General features: G+C 49.0%; 1 pseudogene; it reads left to right on the top strand.

Annotated features, from left to right (window-relative positions):
* Window positions 1-9,910: 9,910 nt before the first annotated feature.
* Window positions 9,911-12,375, top strand: LOC103627936 (BTB/POZ and MATH domain-containing protein 1-like; annotated as a pseudogene).
* Window positions 12,376-16,050: the final 3,675 nt, after the last annotated feature.

The raw sequence follows: 16,050 nt of genomic DNA, 5'->3' as shown, positions 1-16,050 counted from the left end.
AGAAGAAATTTTGGTGGTACGGAATGAAAAGGGAGATCGCAGAGCATGTGGCCATATGTGATAGTTGTCAGAGGATCAAGGCAGAGCATCAGAAGCCAGTTGGGTTGTTGCAGCCGTTGCGAATTCCTTAGTGCAAATGGGATGAAATCGGGATGGACTTCATAGTCGTATTGCCTCGCACTCGAGTCGGCTACGATTCCATTTGGGTAGTGGTGGACCGCTTAACCAAGTCGGCCCACTTTATACCTGTCAAGACTAGCTACAGCAGTGCAATATTGGCAGAGCTATACATATCTCGGATCGTTTGTCTTCATGGTGTGCCAAAGAAGATAGTGTCAGACAGAGGAACACAGTTCACCTCTCATTTCTAGCAGCAATTGCATGAAACCTTGGGTACACATCTGAATTTTAGTTCAGCATATCATCCGCAGACAGACGGTCAGACTGAAAGAACTAATCAAATACTCAAAGATATGTTGAGAGCCTGTGCGTTGCAAGATCAGTCCGTATAGGATAAGAGGTTACCTTATGCAGAGTTCTCCTATAACAACAGTTACCACGCCAGCTTGAAGATGTCACCATTTCAGGCGCTTTATGGAAGGAGTTGTAGAACTTCGTTGCAATGGGATCAGCCTGGAGAAAAGCAAGTGTTTGGGCCAGACATTTTGCTCGAAGCTGAAGAGAACATCAAGATGGTTTGGGAGAACCTGAAGATAGCACAATCAAGACAACGAAGTTATGCAGACACAAGGAGAGAGCTGAGTTTTGAAATCGGAGATTTTGTCTACCTGAAGGTATCGCCAATCAGAGGAGTCAGAAGATTCGGAGTCAAAGGCAAGCTAGCACCCTAGTATGTTGGTTCATATCAGATTCTCGCAAAGCGTGTAGAAGTGGCCTATCAGCTCAGTCTGCCAGAAGGTTTGTCAGCGGTGCATGATGTCTTTCATGTGTCTCAGTTGAAGAAGTGTCCGCGTGTGCTAGAAGAGCAGTTTCCAGTGGAAGGTCTAGAAGTCCAAGAAGACTTGACCTACATAGAGAAGCCAACGCAGATTCTTGAGACTGTAGATAGGGTCACCCGGAGGAAAACTATCAGAATGTGCAAAATCAGATGGGGGCACCACTCTGAGGAAGAAGCAACATGGAAGCATGAAGATGATCTGATGGCCAAGTATTCCGAACTCTTTGCTGGCCAACCTTGAATCTCAAGGGCAAGATTCTTTTAAGGGGGGTAGGTTTGTAACGCCCTGAATTTGGGGGTGGAATTTTTTTCTTTTTTAATACTCACCAAATTCATGCGTTACTCACTTTTCTCTTCCTATTTCGCTCCTTATTCCCATTTTCAAAGCAGTATAGTGACTGGTGTCCGTATCGCGTGTAAATAAAAACCTAAGTTGACTTGGGTGTTGCATCATGCCGAAGCATTTTTCTATTGTCTCATGTTGTGTTTAATCGCGCGTTCGTCTCGCCTCGTTTCGGATTTCGATTCGCAGTTGGATTCCGATCAGTGGTCAAGTGTGCGGTGAGTTTTCAACCCGCGACGCGACCTAGTCCAACCCAACCTAGCCCAACCTGACCCAACCCGGCTCGGCCCAGCCCGGTGCGCCCCCGCGCGCCCCTGGCGCCCAAACCCCCATGCGCCCCTCCCCCTCTCTCTCTCATTTGATTTTTCCCGCGCAACAACTCCCTCTCCCTCTCTTCCACCTCTCTCTCCCACCTCGTGCCTTAAGTGACCCGGTGACGGTTATCACCGGATTTTGGATCCCAAGGTGAGCCTCCCCCTCCCCCTTCTCTCTCCCTCTCTTTCCCTCTCCCTTCCCTTTCTCTTCCCACCATGCGCGTCCCTGCTCTCCCCCCCTCTCGCGCGCGTGTCTTGGCGGCCTGGCCCCTCGGCGCCCCGCGGCGCGGTCTCCCTGGCCCCGGCGGTGCGGCCTCCCTGGCCCCCGGTGGCGCGGCTCCCCGACCCCTATGGCGCGGCCTCCCTGGCCCCGGTGCACGCAGCCCCCGGCGCGCGGCCCCTGCCTTCGGCAGCGTGGCCCCTCGCGGCTCGCCTAACGCGTTCCCGCGCGCGCAGCCCCTTCACGTGCGGTGATTAAATTTTAGTTTAATTAGTTTTGAACTTAGTTTAATTAACGTGCAGCATCGCGTGCTTCGTCACACGACGAATTAGTTTAAATCTGGATTTATTAATGTGCCATCGCGTGCTTTGTCGCGCGACGATTCAATTTAAGTTTAGGTTATATAATGTGTGACGTCGCGCGTTTAGTCGCGTGACGTTTCGTTTTAAATTCAGTTTAAGTGACGGATGTTGTCGTGCGCTTCGTCGTGCGACGCTTGACGTTATTTTCTATAATTAATTCAAATGTCTTGTTGCGCGCCTCGTCGCGCGACGACTCATTTTATTCTCAATTTAGTTCGCGTGTGCCGTCGTGCGTTTTGCCACGCGACAATCCTTTTAAATTTACTTTGAATTGTTTATAATAATTAAACACGTAGTGTGACTTTATCCTATGCATAACGTGATTGCCAAATTAATACAATTATGTTTAGAAGAGTACTTTAATCTATATTCGCTTAACGTGATCGCTCTTCGACCGTAACCTCGGCCGTTGCTTTCTCTTTCTCGCTTAGTCGTAGATGCAAGCCCTGCATCGAGCGTCTGCTTATTTAATGTACTTGATTGTCTGGCCTTGTTCCTTTTATATTGAATTTGTGGAATGTATGTTTGAACTCGTATAGATAACGGTTAGTTGGTGGAGTCTGAAGGAGTTGTGATACCTGGTTTGCAAAGAGGAGAAGTGGAGGTTATTCTTTTTGTTCTTTTTCCTCATTCAGGTGATGCGCTTTGGGAATTTGGAATTTGTGGAAAACATTCACCTGTAAGATAGTAGAATTTCTTTGGTTAGTTGCTTGTGATAGGGTCGGGAGCTGTCACGTGGGCAATTTGGGCCTTGAACCTTGATCCAGCCCATTAGTCTCCCCTTAACCCTAGCCGCCCTCCCCCTAATTCCCCCTCCCCTTTGTGCAGCTGCCTTGGCCGCCGCCCCCACTCCCCTAGGCCTTGGCCTTGGCCGCCGCCCCCACTCCCCTCTCTCATCTTCTTCCTCCCCAAAACCCTAGCCGCCTCCATTCTCTCCCCCCTCCTCCAAGGTGCAGCCCTCCTGCGTGGTTCTCCGTCGTGTGGTTGCAATCTCAATTGGAGTTTGGAGGGAGGAAGAAAGAAGAAGGAAGGGAAGATCCCAAGGTGAATCTGTGATTAACTTTTGTTGTTTTTGTGCTGCAATCAATTTGATTATGTGTTTATCTATGCGAATCGGTAGAGGTGCTGTCCAAGAATTTTGTGAGTGGGTGAACAGCAGTAGTTCTAGGGATTTCTGGCATTTTCGTGGGTTAATTAGTGATAACCAGTATGATAATCATGTAGGGCTTTGTCTTATCTTTCCAATGAGTACTTATGCGCTTGATTTAGAATTATATTTTAAAAGTTATCACTGTTTGAATCCGGGTATGTTGCTGTCCAAAAAACAGATTTTTTCAGGTGGGTGAACAACAGTAGTATTAGCAGTTTCTGGGAATTTTTCGTGGGTAATTAGTGATAACCAGTATGATAATCATGTAGGGATTTGTCTTATCTTTCCAATGAGTACTTATGCGCTTGATTTAGAATTATATTTTAAAAGATATCGCTGTTTGAATCCGGGTATGTCGCTGTCCAAAAGAGAAAAAAACAGATTACAGGGTTTATCTTGTGGGCTATTTTGGGGTAATTAGATGTTGGAATTTAATTATAAATTGTATACAAAACTCGTGGGGAATTTTATGTAGTTGCCTCTGGAGTTTTTATTTGTTACCACTGCTGTCATAATTTTAAAGTTATGAAGTTATTAAGCAGAGCTGCTGCAGTTTGGTGGGTGTGGGGAGAGATGTTACCCGCGGCGGGGTGTGAGATTGTGCGTAGGTGCGGCGTCGTTTATGAGCCTGATTGTGTGAAATTGGTGCACTAAGTTGTGTGTCAAAAACAGGTGGTGAACTTCCGGATCGTACTTAGGGATTTGCCCAAACTTCCGGTGAAGGCAAGTAAAACAGTGATGGTTATTCCATCTGTTAATTGAAGAGTCTTATACTTGATTATGTTTGTGCCATTTGTGTTCGTATTTATATTCCTAATTGGGTACCGTCGTTTGAATTTATTCATGTTTATTTATTATACATGTGGAGGTTATGGTTTGATCATGTTACCCATGTGGTTTATTATATGAAATGGGTGGAAGTATATGTCTAGCACATTTTATTTGAGAAGAACTCATGTTGTTGACATGCATAATGCATTCATCATCCATTGCATTGAAGTTTCGTCGCGATCTTATGGTCCAACCGTACCGGTACAATGAGCATCATATGTTGACCGAGAAGGGGTATGATGCAGCTTCATATCCTTAGAGGTATGAAGGCAGAAGTCATACTGCATCTGTAGCCATGTGCATTCATGGGGAAGTGTGGAACCTATTATGGTGATGAGGATGATGTGGATCTTTACTTTGTGATTCATCTTGGTATTAAATAATTGATTACTTGCTTACTTGCTGCAAATTAATATTTAAGATAGAAGTTGTGAACCACGTGGTTGCTTATGCACGGTTGGTTTACATTGTCCAACTGTTGTTTGCTCTTTTACTTGTTGAGATGTGTCATCTCACTCTTGCATTGTCTGATGCAAGCACCTAATCTTTGCTTTGGGAAAGAAGAGACATAGCAGCACGGCCACCACACCTTTAAATAAAGGAACCACTGCTTAATAATGATGTTTAACAGGGAGGGTCAAGTCTAGGGGATTATTACATTCTAATCTTTCATGGTAGTTGAACTGTTTAGTTTGGTGGGCTGTGTTGTCTATCTTTTGTCTGGTCATGAATGCTCTTTTCTACCGTTGCATCTCGATTATACTATGTCAATTATCTTTCTTTTATATCCTGTATAAACTCTATGTTTCCCTTGTTATGCTTCTTTCAAGGGAGGTGCTGCCAGATTTTGCAATACTTTCTTTCTCTATGTGTTGCATAAGTTTTGTAGGAAGGTTTTTTGGTAACATCCATTGTGTGGGATCAGTGGGGTGTTACAGTTGGTATCAGAGCAATAGGCTGTAGGTCCTAGCAAGTGGAGTAATAATAAATTGACACACTGCACATGTAGGCTGGGTTTTCTGCTTTACTATTGATATGTTATGTTATTGTCTAAGCTAGTTTGACATTATCTGAAGAGATTCTATGTCAATCTTATTTACTTATTATTCTCATCCCTGTGGCTGCAGCTATGCCGCCTCGTAGGGCTCGGGGTAGTCCGCAAGTTCCTAGTGGGGACTCGATGAGTCCGGCGGCAATGTTAGCCGCGATGCAGGCCATGCAGCAGGAGTTGGCCATTCTGAGGCAAGCTATTCCTGTTGCCCCTGCGGGTGCTGCTCAGGGTGCTGGTGGTGGAGGAGTGCTCGGGGGCGCTGTCCCTACGGGTGCTGCTCTAGGTGGCGGGGCCGAGGGACCTCTTCCAGTCAGTGGTCTTTCTCTGATGCAGTGGATGGGCATGAAGTTGGATTCTTTTGATGGCAGTGGTACTCCGGTCAAGGCGGCAGATTGGCTAACTTACGTGAAGGATGAGATGAATGTCTTTGAGGCTGTGTATGGAGATCGAGTTCGCTTTGGCACACAGCTGCTGAATGGAGAGGCTCAAAATTGGTGGAGAGGCGTGCAGGCAGCGCACTCCTCCTCACCAGGAGTCCTGTCTTGGGATGTCTTCATCAGGCAGTTTGAAAGGAGATTCTACCCGGTCACCTTCCTGGAGAAAATGAAGATTGATTTGCAGTCCTACAAGCAGGAGAAGAAGTCTACCACAGAGTATGAAGTGGGCTTCAACAAGATGGTCTGCTTTGTCCCTCATGTGGCTTATAATGAGATGGAGAAGGCGAGCCAGTTCCGTCAGGGCCTGAAACCTTCCATCAGGCATGCCCTGGGAGCCTTTCCATTGGTGGACTTCCGTACTACAGTGGAGCTAGCACTGGGTGTGGAGATGCAACACCAGTATACCATGGAGTCGCAGAAGTCATCGGGTGTTGATCAGCATCGTGGCCAGGACGCGAGGAGGGGCAACACTGGAGGTCCAGCCCACAAGAGGGGCAAGTCTCAGCATCAGCGCCACCATCCCTACCGTGGGAAATCGTCTAACTCGGGTGCTTCGGGAGGAAGTACTCAGAGGTTTCGGGCTGTTCCTAAGCCCAGGCTGGGGCTGGTGTGATTCCGTTGTGGTGATGCGCATCGCCGTGTAGAGTGCTAGTGGAACGGCAGGTGTTCAATCTGCAGTCAAGACCACAAGGATGTGGTGTGTAGGAGGAATCCCAATGGGAAGCTCAGATGGGAGCCAGTGACTTCCTCCTCTTCTCAGGGCACTGTCAACATGATGTCAAGAGCTGAGCAGCAATTTTCAGTTCCACTTCCTCCGCAGCAGTTTTATGTGCTTGGGACTTCTCAGTTCGTGCCGGTGCAGGGTTTTCCTCAGTATCTAGCTGCGCCTACTCCTGCACCGACTACTCCTATGCCATCTTAGTTTGGAGCTCCGCGTCTACCTCACCCAGCGGCTCAGTGGGGTTCTTCTGTTAATTTCACTCCGGGAGCTTCCTCTTCTGCGGGTATTTCCGGAGCTTATGTGCTACCCGCTGTGGATGGCAGAGAGCAAGGAGACGTGGTGACAGGTACGATTTCAGTTGATTCGTTTGTGGCCCATGCTCTTTTTTACTCTGGCGCTAGCTATTCGTTTGTTTCAGAGGATTTTGTGTCGCGGGCTGGTCTTTCGGTGCAGAGATTGGGTCACCCAATTTTGGTTAGTTCTGCTAATGGATCCATTAGTAGTTGTTCAGTTTGTTAGGGGTGTTCCGTTATTCTTGCTTATGAGGTCTTTTCGGCCAATCTTGTTGTGATTTCCTTGGGGGCATTCGATGTTATCTTGGGTATGGATTGGTTATCTCAATATCGCGCAGTTATATCCTGTTTTTGGAAGACAGTGTTATTGCAGGCGCTGTCGGGTAGGGAGGTGGTATTCTTGGGAAGTTCCCCAAAGTACATGTTATCCTTGTTGGCGCAATTGCTTCCGGATCGCCTGTCAAGGAAGTCGGGAATCTTTTTCTCCATGGTGGTGGAGGGTGAGGCTGCATTGCGAGTACAGGACATCCGTGTGGTGTGCGACTTTGCTGATGTGTTTCCGGCAGAGCTTCCAGGCATTCCTCCGGAGCGCGATGCAGCTTTTGAGATCAAGCTGATCCCGGGTACGTAGCCTATTTATAAGGCCCCGTATCGGATGGCCCCAAAGGAGCAGGTTGAATTGAAGCGGCAATTGGATGATCTGCTGGCTAAGGGTTTCATTAGGCCTAGTAGGTCTCCATGGGCTTCTCCAGTATTGTTTGTTGAGAAGAAGGATAAAAGCAAGCGGCTAAGTGTGGATTATCGCGCTTTGAATCAAGTGACAATCAAGAATAAATGCCCACTTCCCCGTATTGAGGTTCTATTTGAACAATTGAGGGGTGCCGAGGTGTTCTTCAAAATTGATTTGAACTCTGGTTATCATCAATTGAGGATTCGTAAGGAGGATATTGAGAAGACCGCTTTTTGCACCAGGTATGGGCATTATGAGTTCATAGTCATGTCTTTTGGCTTAACTAATGCCTCTGCTGCTTTTATGGAAGCAATGAATAGGATGTTGCATGAGTTATTGGATGACTTTGTGGTCGTGTTCCTGGATGATATTCTGATTTATTCAAAGACTGAGGCTGAGCATGAGCATCATCTCCGTCTCGTTCTGGGTGCCCTAAGGAAGAATCAGTTTTATGGCAAGTTGAAGAAGTGTGCCTTTTGGCTGTCCGAAGTGGCTTTCCTGGGGCATGTGATTAATCAGCAGGGCATTGCAGTTGATCCCAAGAATGTTGCAACTGTGGTGGAGTGGAAGAGACCCTCTAGTGTCTCTGAAATCCGAAGTTTCTTGGGGCTCACTGGATATTATCGGTGCTTCGTACCAAATTTTTCCAGCATTGCTAAGCCTTTGACTAGACTCTTGGAGAAGGGTGTTCTCTTCGTCTGGTCCAGTGATTGCGAGGTCAGTTATCAGACATTGAAGAGCAAGTTGGTGGACGCCCCTATCCTAGCTTTGCCTGAGAGCGGTAAGCGTTTCACAGTTTATACGGATGCTTCGTGAATTGGTCTTGGCTGTGTGTTGATGCAGGAAGGCAGAGTGATTGCTTATGGCTCAAGGCAGTTGAGGAAGCATGAGGGGAATTATCCAACTCATGATCTCGAATTGGCCGCGGTGGTTTTTGCTCTAAAGTCGTGGAGGCATTATCTTTATGGCGAGGCTTGTGACATTTACACCGATCATAAAAGTCTCAAGTATATTTTCACTCAGAAGGAGCTGAATTTGAGGCAGCGTTGGTGGCTCGAATTGATTAAAGATTATGATTTGTCTATTCATTATCACACGGGGAAGGCAAATGTGGTGGCTGATGCCCTTAGCAGGTCCGGGGTTCCAAAAGTGGCCTTGCAGTTGATTGCTGATCTGGACCGTTTGGGGGTCACTTTGTGCTATGTCGGCACCGCTAGTGAGGAGACTCGTATGCTTATTCAATCTTCCCTCATGGAGAGAGTGCGTGCGGCTCAGCAGCAGGATCGTTTATTGCAGGAAGCTCGAAAGAGGGTTGGCGATGGTAAACCCCGGGAGTTCTCTATTGATGAGAATGATTTGGTTCATTTCAGGGGTCGCCTTTGTGTGCCTCAGAAATCAGAGGTGAAGATGGATATCTTGAGAGAAGCTCATAAAACGCCTTACACCATTCACCCTGGTGAAACCAAAATGTACCGAGATCTGAAGCAAAACTTCTGGTGGAAGCGGATGAAGGTTGACGTTTATAAGTACGTGGCCGCTTGTGAAGTATGTCAGCGCGTGAAGGCTGAGCATAAGAGGCCTGCAGGTTTGCTGAAGCCACTGGAAATTCCGGAGTGGAAGTGGGAGCATATCACCATGGATTTTGTGGTGGGCTTACCTCGTTCTCCTCGGGGCAGGGATGCTATTTGGGTGGTAGTGGATCGCTTGACTAAGTATGCGCACTTTATTCCCATGAAGACCACCAATTCAGCTTTAGAATTGGTCCCCTTGTATAAGAAGGAAGTAATCAGGCTTCAAGGGGTACCTAAGTCCATTGTTTCTGATCGATACTCCAAATTTGTATCCAAATTCTGGGAGCGTACGTTGCATTCACCAACTCCGAAAGGCTCGTCAGCGACACCGCCAAGAACCAGGTCGCCATGACCCCATCAACCAAGGGGCACCACCATCCCGACCAAGGATTAGGACTTCACCTATTACGACAACCTGCTCGGCAAGTTCGAGCTCTCTGGCTTCCCTTCGGTGCCTGAAGAACAAGATCACCATCACCAACGACAAGGGCCTGATCCAGTTTTGATTACCATTGATCATCCCGAATCACAAAACCCCATCCTCGACTCTTCGTATTCACCAACGATAAGGGCCGGCTGAGTAAAGAGGAGAACGAGAAGATGGTGCAGGAGGCAGAGACATACAAGGCCGAGGACGAGGAGCACAAGAAGAAGGTGGACGCCAAGAACTCGCTCGAGAACTACGCCTACAACATGCGCAACACACGCTATGCCTGTGCCTGTGCCTGTGCATGTGGTTCCCGTCTTCGGTAAGACCTGGTTCTTTGGCTCTGAGGTCGGCGCCGTAACCAGCCAGGTAAATACTCGACGCCGATTGCGGAGCCAGCCTAGCGTCGAACTACCATGGCGTCGACCTCAGAGACAGCTTCCCATGTCAGCGAAGGAAAAGACCACCGGCCAGAAGATGGTGCAGGAGGTAGATCGAGAAGATGGTGCAGGAGGTAGAGACGTACAAGGCCGAGGACGAGGAGCACAAGAAGAAGGTAGTGTGTGTTGCACATGTTGCACATCGGGCGCCGCGACTCAGATGAGAGAAGCTGAGCGAAGGGAGGTAGATGGAGCAACATTTATTGATCGGATTTGGCGAATAGGTTGAAGAGCTCGCGCCGGCGAGTGGGCCCACGAGTCAGTGAGGGAGAAAAACGTCCCTCACAAGGAAGGGAAAGCTGGCACAGCAGCAGGAGACTGATAAGTCGATGGAGTGAGCGTACCCGTGAACCGTGAAGCAGCAAGGAATCACTGACATCGGCAAAGGCGTCCGTCTCGTCCAGTCCTGTCCCCGAGCCGGACGCCGCCCTGGATCCGGGCGGCACGACATCCGGCGGAGGAGGGTCGGCGCGCGGCATCCGGCGGAGGAGCACCGGCGGTGCGGCATCCGGTGGAGGAGCACCGGAGACAGAGTGGATACAGTTACCGTGGAGTGCCTGACTAGGGGTGTGATTGGTTGTGTTTCCCAACTCAGCCGGGCTAGCTGACCGTACCCTAGCGAAAGGCAGCCAGATTCCTAGATGCGATCAGATGCAATCAAGGTGTCGTTGGTTCACGAAATGTAACGTAAATGGTAACGGTAATGATTCCCACTCGATTATCAGTGGTAACAAGTTTAAACTTAAAATACAGAAAATTAATGTGGTTGACACTAAATTGGACTTCCTCACTAGTACAAACAGTGGACGGCGTCCGAGTTCCGACCCAAGTCAAACTAGGGCCAGCGGCAGGCCAGATCCGTGCGACCCTCGCCTTCTCGGAGAAGCTTCGCACCTCTCCTTGCTTTGAAAGCCATGTACGACGAACTTTACTTTTGACGGTCAGTTTTTCCCGCTCCCGCTATTTAAACCCCCACCAATATTGACGACAAGACCAGAGAATCACCGTCTAGTACCTCCGTACTCGCTCCTACTTTATTAATTTAATTAGGAAGTGTTCCCTATTCAAAGTATAGTGCCTTTGGTACATTGGTGCATTGGGGATTCCCAGGTAGTAGGTCGGTTGAGTGAGGGCCCCATCCATAACTGATATCGCTAGCACACAGAATCTCCCTTCTGCGAACAAAAGGACAAAAGAGTCGGATCGGGCGTTGATTCGTCGTTGCTATCAATTGGTCTACTCGTGCTTGCTTCTTACTTTCTCGATCGATGGAAGTCTCAATCGTAGCTCACTCGTTGTCTTACTCTCCCACAAGATCACACTAAATACAATAGGTGCGTGATCTACTAGATTGAGAGTTTGCATTCACACATCAGCTTCAGCCTGTTTAACCCACACCTGTCAAAATTGTAGATGACGTCATATAAATTGTTGCTACCATATTACATGATAACTCGTTCTGAAAGTGGAAAAGATTGAAAGAAAGATTTAAATAAACCTTACCTGTCAGCGGCTACCAGTAGGTGCTGAGCCCTGGCCACCGCCGCGCCTCAGGCTCCTGGTCACCGTCGAGCTCTGGGGCCATGTAGAACAGATCGGATGAAACAAGCTCGGCCCAGCGCGGCCAACGGATCGGATGAAGCAGGCTTGATAGATCGCAGATCGAAGGAAAAGTAAGTTTCGGCCCAGCGCGGCCTAGCCAAGGCCCATCAAGCTGGCCAGGCCTGCCTAGCACACGACGGCTCCAAGTTCTATCAATAGCACGCAACGGCTCCACGTTCTGTCAATAGTGACAAACTCGAGACACTTGGCTTTGAGCAGCGAACAGTTGTGCTACTCGGCGAAAGCCAACATCGCAGCCGCTGTGCCGGTGTCGATGCCACCAGAGAGCTTGCATTCACACATCAGCTCCAGCCTGTTTAGCCCATACCTGTCAAAATTGTAAATGTCGTCATATAAATTTTTGCTACCATATTACACGATAACTCGTTCTGAAAGTGGAAAAGCCAGCGACACCTTGATGCCTCCAAGGAGAAGAGTGTGCTTCATGTATTTACTAGTAACTCCAAATGCTCGCCTGCAGTTTCTCCTTTTCGAAAAAGGAAACTACAATCATCAGGTTATCTCGTGAATGATTCCCTGACCGTGGAATGCACGATCACCGTGCTACGCGACTTGGACGCCCCGGATAGGGAGCAGCCCCTGCCAGTGCCACCACCCTCGGACCTACACCAGCACCTCGGCGAGCTCCTGCAGAGCAGCGATGGAGCAGACGTCACGTTTCATGTCTCCGAGGAGTCCTTCACCACCCACAAGATCTTCCTCGCCGCAAGGTCCCCGGTCTTCAAGGTCGAGTTCTTCGGAGGCATGAAGGAAGCTCTGCTTCTGTGGAGATCGGAGACATGGAGGCTGCTGTGTTCAGGGTCATGCTTCACTTCATCTATACCGACATGGCCCCAGAGCTCGATGGTGACCAGGAGCCTGAGGCGGCGGCGGCCATCGCTCAGCACCTACTGGTAGCCGCTGACAGGTAAGGTTTATTTAAATCTTTCTTTCAATCTTTTCCACTTTCAAAATGAGTTATGCAAATTGAGATTATAAATATGCAAATGGAGACTGAACAACATTAGAATAAACTTGCAGTTCTCCTTTTTGAAAAAAGGAAGCTATGATCATCAGGTTATCTCATGAACGATTCCCTGACCGTGGAATGCACGATCACCGTGCTACGCGACTTGGACGCCACGGATAGGGAGCAGCCCCTTCCAGTGCCACCACCCTCGGACCTACACCAGCACCTCGACGAGCTCCTGCAGAGCAGCGATGGAGCGGACGTCACGTTTCATGTCTCCGGGGAGTCCTTCACCACCCACAAGATCTTCCTCACCGCAAGGTCCTCGGTCTTCAAGGTCGAGTTCTTCAGAGGCATGAAGGAAGCTCTGCTTCTGTGGAGATCGGAGACATGGAGGCTGTTGTGTTCAGGGCCATGCTTCACTTCATCTATACCGACATGGCACCAGAGCTCGACGGTGACCAGGAGCCTGAGGCGGCGGCGGCGGCCATTGCTAAGCACCTACTGGTAGCCACTGACTGGTAAGGTTTATTTAAATCTTTATTTCAATCTTTTCCACTTTCAAAACGAGTTATGCAAATTGAGATTATAAATATGCAAATGGAGACTGAACAACATCAGAATAAAAGAGTTGTTTCTAAGGACAAGGCATCTTTGTCTGTACAACCACTGATTAATCCTAAATCCAAAACTTCTGTATTCCTAAATCCAAATTGGTGAGCACATTTATGATAACATTCAGCAAGAAATGTTGAGTGGCGATTTCTCTTTTGCTAGGCCCAGCGCTAAAAACCTACTTTCTTACGATTATGGGGTTTATTCGAAGATGAAATTTCATCTTGTAACCACAACATTTCTCCCTTTTATTCTACCTCAGGCTTTGCAACCTTTCGAAATCAGGAAATTGCAACAGGAGCGGGTGCTATTAGAGAACAATTAGCAGATTTGGATTTGCGAATTATTATAGAGAATTCCATGGTGGAATGGAAGGAATTAGAAGACGAGGGGTATAGTGGAGATGAATGGGAAGGGATGGCAGGAACAAGGTAGGGTTTCATCTCTTCTTTATCGGTATCGGTAGTCTTTCTTGCTATAGGTAATGTCTTGACTTCGTTGATGGTTGCAGGAACTGCTTCAGTTTCACTGGCCCCTTTCAGAACGATATGTAGTAGCTCATCCTAATTGAAGTATTTCATTCTGGCGAGCGTTCCTTTCATTGGAGATCTTATGAGTGTCTTTCCTGGTTTTTAAAGACGGGTTTTCATATACCGTCTGCGCTTGGCTTTGACTGTAGCAATTGTGAGACTGAACAACGCGTTACCGCTAGCCTTGAGACCCTAGACATAATCTGGGGAGGTGTTTCATCTCATTTGCTTGACTTGACTTTAATCCAATGTTTTTTGCAATATGAGTCCTTTTTCCAAATTGTTTCAAGTTTACTGGGTATGAGTTAATTGTTGTCCTGTATTTGTAGATTGTAGTTGGTGGAAGGAACAAATATCTTATCAATGGTCATCTTGCACAATCTTCCCAGGTGCAGACGCTCTTTCACTCAGTGCAGCTTAACGTAAAGAGATTCTCAGCGGCGTGCGTGAGGGGGAGGTGGCGGCGGAGCAAGCGGTGGGGCAGAGGAGGGGGCGAGCAGCGGGGGTAGGGGGTGGTGAGCGGCAACAGCAGGCGGGGCGAGCGGTGGGGGTAGGGGAGGGGCAAGCAGTGGGGTGAGGAGGTGGCGAGCGGCGACGGTAGGCGAGGCAGCAGAGAGAAGCGACCCGAGTGGATGGTCCAGGAGCTATTTGTATAGGCCGCATCCTATGGTAGTAAGTTAGGCACCTCAAGAGATTCTCAGCGGTGCGCGCGAGGGAGAGGTGGTGGCGGGGCAAGCGACGGGGCAGAGAAGGGGGCAAGCAGCGGGGGTAGGGGGCAGTGAGCGGTGACAGCAGGCGGGGCGAGCAGTGGGGGCAGGGGAGTGGGCGAGCAGTGGGGTCCGATAGAACCATGGATGCAGAGGATATGAATAGTTGTATCTTGACTGATAGAACCATGATGTCGTCGCTTCTCTCGGACCGCTTCTCTCTACTGCCCCACCTGCCGTCGCCGCCTCCTCCTCACCCCACTGCTCGCCCCCTCCCCTGCCCCCACCGCTCGCCTCGCCTGCTACCGCCGCTCACTACCCCCTACCCCCGCTGCTTGCCCCCTCCTCTGCCCCACCGCTTGCCCCGCCGCCACCTCTCCCTCGCGCGCACCGCTAAGAATCTCTTGAGGTGCCTAACTTACTACCATGGGATGGGGCCTATGCAAATAGCTCCTGGACCATCCACTCGGGTCGCTTCTCTCTGCTGCCTCGCCTATCGTCGCCGCTCGCCGCCTCCTCACCCCGCTGCTTGCCCCTCCCTGCCCCCACCGCTCGCCCCGCCTGCTATTGCCGCTCGCCACCCCTACCCCCGCTGCTCGCCCCCTCCTCTGCCCCACCGCTTGCTCCACCGCCACCTCCCCCTCGCGCGCGCCGCTGAGAATCTTTTTACGTTAAGCTGCACTGAGTGAAAGAGCGTCTGCACCTGGGAAGGTTGTGCAAGATGACCATTGATAAGATATTTGTTCCTTCCACCAACTACAATCTACAAATACAGGACAACAATTAACTCATACCCAGTAAACTTGAAACAATTTGGTAAAAGGACTTATATTGCAAAAAACATTGGATTAAAGCCAAGTCAAGCAAATGAGATGAAACACCTCCCCAGATTATGTCTAGGGTCTCAAGGCTAGCGGTAACGTGTTGTTCAGTCTCACAAGTAGGTTCTCCTTTCTTGCACTTCGATTCTCCATCGACCTGCTTGCCGGGTTTTCCTCGGTTGTGGTGGGAGACTTTTTACCCTAGATTCCCTCACTGACTCATGGGCCAGAGGCTTGCTGGACCTACTCACCATGGACACACCGACGCGAGTTCTTCCCCCTGCTGGGCAAATCCGATCCATAAATGTAACTCCGGGAAGGCTCACCGATGGCTTGTTACCCTTACCAATGATGAACATGGGCCCAGATTTGAGCCGGGTCTGGTCATGGTTCGTGGTCCCATGCAGACTTGATGCGTGTAGGCACACAACAGCAAAACAGTATGCGTTGATACGATATGCTACATGTCTATAAAGGTAACACAGGTTAACACATGTTTAAAATCGATAAGATAAGGGTTGTATCATTCGTGATCAAGTCATCGAGCGCATGTTTGGAATTCAATAGCGCTTTCTTTGGCAAGGCGGGATATGAAAGGAACGGAAATACCATTGTTTCCATAGAGGATTGAGCAGTGCTAGATACGGAAACAATAATGGCAGTCAATTCCTTCTGAAATCTATTTATACGGGGCCATTCGAAGCAATACCTTGTAGTTAGAGTCCTCTGGAAAAGCAGAATCTTAATAGTTTGAAATGGAGGACATTTGCGCTTTAGCTGGTTCGTCCTCGCACCAGCACAGCGATAGACCATATCCTCGCTGGACCGGTGCCCGGCTCAAATCTTCGCGGTCTTTACCGGGTCGATTGTCAGGCGGTGCCCGGCTCAGATCTTCGCGGTCTTTACCGGGTCGATTATCAGGTAACTACAATCTGTAGCAACTATTTTGTGGCTAAT

This window comes from Zea mays, chromosome 5 (genome assembly GCF_902167145.1).
Source record: "Zea mays cultivar B73 chromosome 5, Zm-B73-REFERENCE-NAM-5.0, whole genome shotgun sequence".
Lineage (NCBI taxonomy): Eukaryota > Viridiplantae > Streptophyta > Magnoliopsida > Poales > Poaceae > Zea > Zea mays.
The sequence above is the reverse complement of the archived record's forward strand: the minus strand, read 5'-3'. Positions and strand labels throughout refer to the sequence as shown.